The sequence below is a fragment of the Cygnus olor genome, chromosome 14 (assembly GCF_009769625.2).
Source record: "Cygnus olor isolate bCygOlo1 chromosome 14, bCygOlo1.pri.v2, whole genome shotgun sequence".
In the NCBI taxonomy this organism is placed as follows: Eukaryota; Metazoa; Chordata; class Aves; order Anseriformes; family Anatidae; genus Cygnus; species Cygnus olor.
In genome coordinates, this window is record NC_049182.1 from 19,667,108 (window position 1) to 19,673,854 (window position 6,747).

Below are 6,747 nucleotides of genomic sequence, written 5' to 3' on the forward strand. Positions count from 1 at the left end.
ATCAGATGGCTTGGATTTCTGAAAAAGAGAATAACAGTGTTATAATACAACTACTTCACCTGTCCATAAAGGCCAAACTTTATTTTCTAATATTGCTGTTACTGTCATTGTTCTTGCACACGAGTACAGAGGAGGAAGAGCACTGGTGCTCTATGTGCTCAATGTAAGAGATGGGCCCTGTCCCAGATATCTCAGAGATTGACCTGGAAGGCAAACTGCTGAGGGGGAATGTTGTCAGATCAATCAAAGCATCATAGATACCAGAACTGTATGGCTGTGCCAGAACCAAACTCCTACACTACCAATTACCTTCTTAAAGACATCGAGGGCAACATGAAAAATTGCCAGCTGTACTCCATAGCTGCTATTGCATAAAGCATTGTTTAGATCATACCAGAATTCCATGTCTCTGAACAGAAGATAATACCAGATGACTGAATGGTGAAGTATAATGGAATATAATTCACATTCAACTGGCCTCATTATGGTAGTATCAGTGTCTGGTCAGCCTGGAGAGCTGGATTCTAACCCTGCCCTAAAAACAGTGTGATACTGCTCAGGCTGTTTACGATAAATAGCTCGAAGGTTATCTCATGCCTGTTTAGTGTATCCATTTACTACAATTATTCAGTATTTCTCAATCTTTTAATAATACTAAGTATTTGGGGGAAAAAAACAACAAAACAAAAAAATAAAAACAAAACAGGCCCTCATTGTCTCAAGTACAGACTATATAATCATAAGACATTTTCAACTATTTGGTCTTAATATCATAAGATCTTACTACATAAGGCTCTGTAACTTGTAGTTGCAGAGAGAACTGGTAAATAAAATGTCGCCACCAAAACACCTGTGAAATTCTTACCACTTAGCAAAATTCTAGCATTCTTTATTTCAGCCATGTGTCAGGAGATATCTTAAAAGCTTGTTTTTTCAATTTCCATGCTTTAAACTCCAGATTCTGGATCAAAAGAAGTGGAGGAGGAAAAGTTCTATATGCTAGAGAATTAGACATTGCAGATAATCTTATTTCAAGATAATACACAGACCACGTTATTGTTATACGTTAATGTCATGTAAAACTCCCCATTTTAGTGCAGGAAGTCATACTTATTTGAAATCTTCTATTAATGTATTTGATTTTCACCATAGAAATTTGTGTTAATATATGCTATGTATCTGAATTCTTGTCCTATACTCTTGTTGGAGGAGGAAAAGAACCTGATAACAGAGGAAATAACTTTTTTTTTTTTCTCCTTGGAAAAAAGTTGTTGTAGGATTCTACATATTCACTTAAAAGAGACAGAATCCTCTTTTGAGTTTAACAAGCCACATGGAGAAAAATATGTATCTGTGAGGAAAAATAAAAAGTCATGATGATGGTAAAGAAATGTGAGACACATTTTCCCATTTCTGTGGGACATGAGCTGTGTTAAACTATTGAGATGTGAGCAAACATATGTAGATGCACATTTAAAATCTGAAAAACTGAGAAGAAATAAAACCTTTTATTTCCCGTGTTGATTAGACTTCAAAATTCCAGCACAAGTTAGTCAGAGGAACCACTAATTATGAAGCTGTCCTCCTGTTAGGCCTACATCAGCTACAAGCATGAGAACTCTAGTGTCTCGTGCCCAAAGGTTAATGTCTCTTCAAAGAACAGCAGCCTCTCCTGAAAGAGAAGTATGTTACATACATCTTATGCTAACTTGGCCATGTTGTGACCATGCTCCTTCAGACCTCCCAGAAGCAGCACCTGAAGGTAGAGAAGTGCCATGTGGGTATGGGGAAGGCTGTTTTCCCACCCATGCCATTGAGGTACCATCTTCTGAGAGAAGCACAGCACATCCAGTGATGCTGTCCTCCCACCTGCAAACCTGCATACCCTTTCTGAGCACAGCTGAAAAGAAGATGATTGCATGCAACATAGAGCATAACAAAAGAAAGACAGATTTGTTTCTGCTGCTGTATTCTCTCAGATTCTCCACCCTGTGGCTGGTTTCCACTCCTGCATTGGACAAGCCCACCACTGCAAGGGCTGGAGCTGCACTTATGCCTATAGACTTATGCGCGACTTCACAGGAGGGCTTGAGGATGTTGTTAGGGAGGGACTCACACCCTTCCTGACAGGGGAATGACAAAACGTGGGAGTTCCCTCCCTATTCCCAAGAAGTGATGAATTATAGCTCATCCTGGCCCCAGCCCTTACCTATCTCTCACAACAGCCAGTAATGTATATGAATTTCTAAGCAATGCCTCCATGTTTTCAAGCAACCAAAGCACATCAATGGCTATTTGGAACATGTTCACTGGGTAGTTGAATGGTCTCTTTCTCACTAGAGGAAATCATAACAGCTTTGATCAACCAGAGCAACAGAAGACAGCTCTGGGTGACATAGGGAAGATGAGACAATTCCACTCAGTGCAATCAACATGCCTTGGTAGCATATGATCTGGCAGGCCTTCCAATTTATGAAATTGTAAATACAATTCATTATTCAAGTACCAGTAGAGAGGTACTTTCTCCTGTTAATGAACTTAACTTTCTTCATTTGGATATCTACAGCACCAATTTTGTCTTACAAATGTACAGACTATATTTTTTTCCATAAATCCTTCCATAATTAAAGAACATGAAATATCATTTCATTAATTTGTAAACCTCATTACTGCCAAGACCACTATGGATTGGGTAACTTTAAACCATTGCAAACAGGTATGTAATTATCCATGCTGAGACCACCTTCCCTAAAGGGAGAAGACATATAATCCCAGAATCCTCTATATTTAAATTACGTCTCATGGACAAATACATGACCAGTGCAGATATGAATTGTAACAACATGGGTACAGGCAGTAGGGTGGCATTTCAATTAAACAGGCCTACAAAAGCAAGTATTAGTAATAAGTAGTAAATATATGTATTTTACAGTATCAGTGCAACATTAATCCCAAAGACTTTGTAAAATGTTCTCAAGCTTTTTCAGGATGAAAAGGGGCATGTACATGCCTTCACAAAATAGAACTTATTCTTTCAAACATTAATTGAATATTCTTAAGTGAAGAAGACAGGAAAATGTGTGGGGAAGGTATTTAAACCTTGGTGAAAAAATTACTGACATATAAGAGAGACCTGGTATGTCAGAATCCCTTTTTCTTTTGGCAAGTAACGGCAGTGGAGAGAGGAGCAAAATACTTACTGCTGACTCAGTGATGCAGATGAGACTCATTAGGTACCAGCTTTCTTATAAGTATGGAGATACATTTTTCTAGAAAGAAAATAGGGATATGTTGGAGTTTAGGATATATGAAGAAAATTTCTAGGAACTATATTGACAGGAGTAGGTGCAGATACAGGAAAAGCAACATGTAAGTTGTTAATTAGAAGATACAGCACGTACATTAGCTTTGGAAGATTTTCTTGTCCTGTAGTTTCTATTTAGAACTACATGGGTATTCACTAAGTTGTTCCCTTAGAGTTATTTAGTTTTGAAATGTTTACAAGTTTTCGATAGCCCTTTCATATGTAGTTAGGTTCCAATTTTGACATAAATTGGGATGGAAAACGTCTCAGAAAATTAAAGCTTAGAAATATCTTTTGAGAGACCTGTAAGTACTGAGAGTCTGTGGGTTGTAGACTTTCTTTTTTTAAGCACAAAGGAATACATTAAGTCCCTCGGGTCTCCTATTTTTTATGATTTAATAATATTTGTGCTACAGAAATAATAAGATTATGAAACTTCCCTAAAATATGAACTTGCAGAATGTATGTCTGAAAAGCCACCATCAGCTCTCAATGAGATGTCTCAGTGTCCTGGATAAAAGTAAGCAGAGCAAGTGCTCTAACACCAATTTAAGCAACACAGATATCCTCTTAATTATGTAAGCTTATTGGTAGTGTACTATATGTAACGCAGCATAGCATTTTATTATAAAGTTGATTAAGACCAGAAAAAAATGATTTTTATTGATGGCTGTCCAGTATCTCTAGTTCCTAACTGTTTTGCATGTGGTTCTAGTTTAAGTATCCTTGAGTGTTTCAAATTTCAAAAGTCCTGTAGCAGTAGAGTGAAGGAAATAGAACCAAAAAAACTACCTCAAAGATCAACATATAACTGATATGTGTGATAAGTTCTTGGGCTTCTTCCAAGAAAATAAAGGTGTTTTGGTTTTAGTCTATCTTGCAACCACCTACTTGGAAGTACCATTCACGTACTCCAGTTGCGTATACGGAAAATTAAATGATAGTATAACAAACCGCCCTACCCAAATTCCTTAATTCAATTGAGTTCCTCTATGTCCTTTTGCAATCTTCTCTTGGTGCCACCAAAAAAACAAAACCAAAACAAACACACAGATTTACATCCGGTTCTTGAATGAACTACTATTTCCCTTTTCTGAAGGGATGCAAGACAGACTCCTGATGGCTCTTGAACAGGAGACGTTTATTGCCCTTTTTCACTACTACATATACTTTCCCTGTAGCCCCCCACACTGTCCACGCGCCTGAATCTGTCTTACAATTGGTTTGAGACCCTCAGATGCACCTCAAGCCAGCCAGCAATTGGCCACTGCCCAAAGCTCATCTTTAACACTGTAGCCAATTTACTTTATCTCGACCTTGCTCAAGTTTTTGGTTCTACCACCGTTTTCCTCATTATCTCTAATTCAGGGACGTGTGAAACAGTGCAAAGCTCCCTGCAAATTCTTTTCCCACACTTTTCCACTTAGCTTTTACATAGGAGGACTTGCTTACTTTCCCCAGAAGTTAGGGCCTAAATTTTTGGATGCTGCTGACACATCTAAAATCCATGCTGATTGGCAAGAAGAGGGTCTGTCCCCATGTTTTGCATAGCTGTTAACTGCTCTATGTTCAACAATAGCCTCAATGGCACAAGTTCCTCTCCAGCAACTTGGCTTAAATTCTGTCCATGTGCATTCCTGTCACTGATCATTCTTTACCTGATGTATGCTGACTTCTGTGGTTTTTTTTTTGTTTGTTTGTTTGTTTTTCCCTCCCCTCAGAAACAAGCATACAGGAATAGAATGTACCATGCTGTATGGTCACCAGGCTGTGGATAAGATTGCATGAGGGATAAGACAGTGTAGATGCTCCTGCTGTCTTCTCTGTAGGTAGAAGAATGAAGAGATGCAATATCTGAACAGAGCAGTTACTTGATTTTGTAATCATAACTTCTGGAATACAACAGGCAAAGCCAAACAGGAGCATTCGCTGAAGCCACTTCACAGTTGATATAAACAAGTAACATCCCAGTAAATGTGAATGCCACTTCATGCATTTACTCAATGGTGACATCACAAGCCTCATTTAGGCTGTTTTTTCCTCTATCCCCAAATTACCATGCTTTGGACCACAGTGTGTTTTCCCATCAGTGTGAATGTTTACCTACAAATGTTTACTCTAAATTATGTGATTTTTATAGTCTGTTTCTGTTTATTACTTGAAAAACAAGACTGCAACTTTGAAATGAGAATTCTCTACCTTATTTAGCTGCACTCACTAATATGTTACTACACATACATAAATGCCCATGGCAATTAATCGTACATACAGGTTATCCCCTTTAATTTAGTATCAACTTTTTTGTAAGAAGATCTAATGTGCAAGGTGATTTCTTTGTATTGAGTCATAATGGCTAAATTATTTGGGTTCCCAGACAAATTTGAGAGTACTGTAGTGTTAAACACAAAGCAAAGGCAAAAACTTAGTATAATCTGTAAATGAGGAAGTATAAAGTGTCTGTACGGTGTATTTTACTATCTGGGACCTGAGCACCTATCTTTCTGCATCTGCTATAAAACTACCAGTGAAACAATGGGTTTAAGGTGTGAATAGGATTTGCTGTGTGACCCTTCAAATGAGATGGTCTCAATACTTACTGTACCTGTGGACTCTTCTAATAGCTTCTCTGTGACTCCCTTAGCTTATTCTGTGATGTCAAACTAAAACTTCATTTTGTTATTTTAAATTTCACCACAGAGCATTGTGGATTACACTGGAAAGATCAGTGACTGACTCTTTTCACTTTGGCTCCCATAACAAACAAAAATAAATACTCTGCTCAGTAAGAAGCAGGCTTCGTTGCTCAGTTCATGGGTGTATGAAATGTGCCTCCAAGAAGTTCAGCAAACTGTGATTTCCACTGGATCAGTTTGAACAGACTGATTAAAGGGTGGCCTAAATACTGACCCAGAAATGGCCTCTAACACACTATGGCAAAGACAGCTGGCAATAATTTTAGGCTGTGTTAAAACCGCTGTGGACAACATCAGTGTCACTTCTCCGTTCATAAAGAACTGTGTGTTGAGGTGTAATTTTGACAATTTACATTAGTTTCCTCTCAAAAGCCACATATGTGCTGAAGAATGGCAGAGCCTTGCTGCGGCGTGTGAGCAGCCTCACTCGCCGCCACCTTGGGGACGTGCTACTGATGTGCGGAAAGAAAACTCCACAATCAGTAAGATTGTAAAGTAGGTATGTTTATTCAGCGCTGAGCAGCATGGGGGGTAGTCCCACCAAAGTCGTGCGCACCCCAACGCGGCACTTGCCTTGGTTATATGTGGTGAAGAGTTATATATGCATGAAGTTTCTCGATATGCCTATGCATGACCTATCCCTGCTTTATATCAAAATTAGTTCCAGGGAGTCATTTTCATAGATTCCTCCTATCCACGCTTGTGCAGTGTTTTCTGGTAGTGGTCACTGGGGGTCGTGGGGATGAAGAT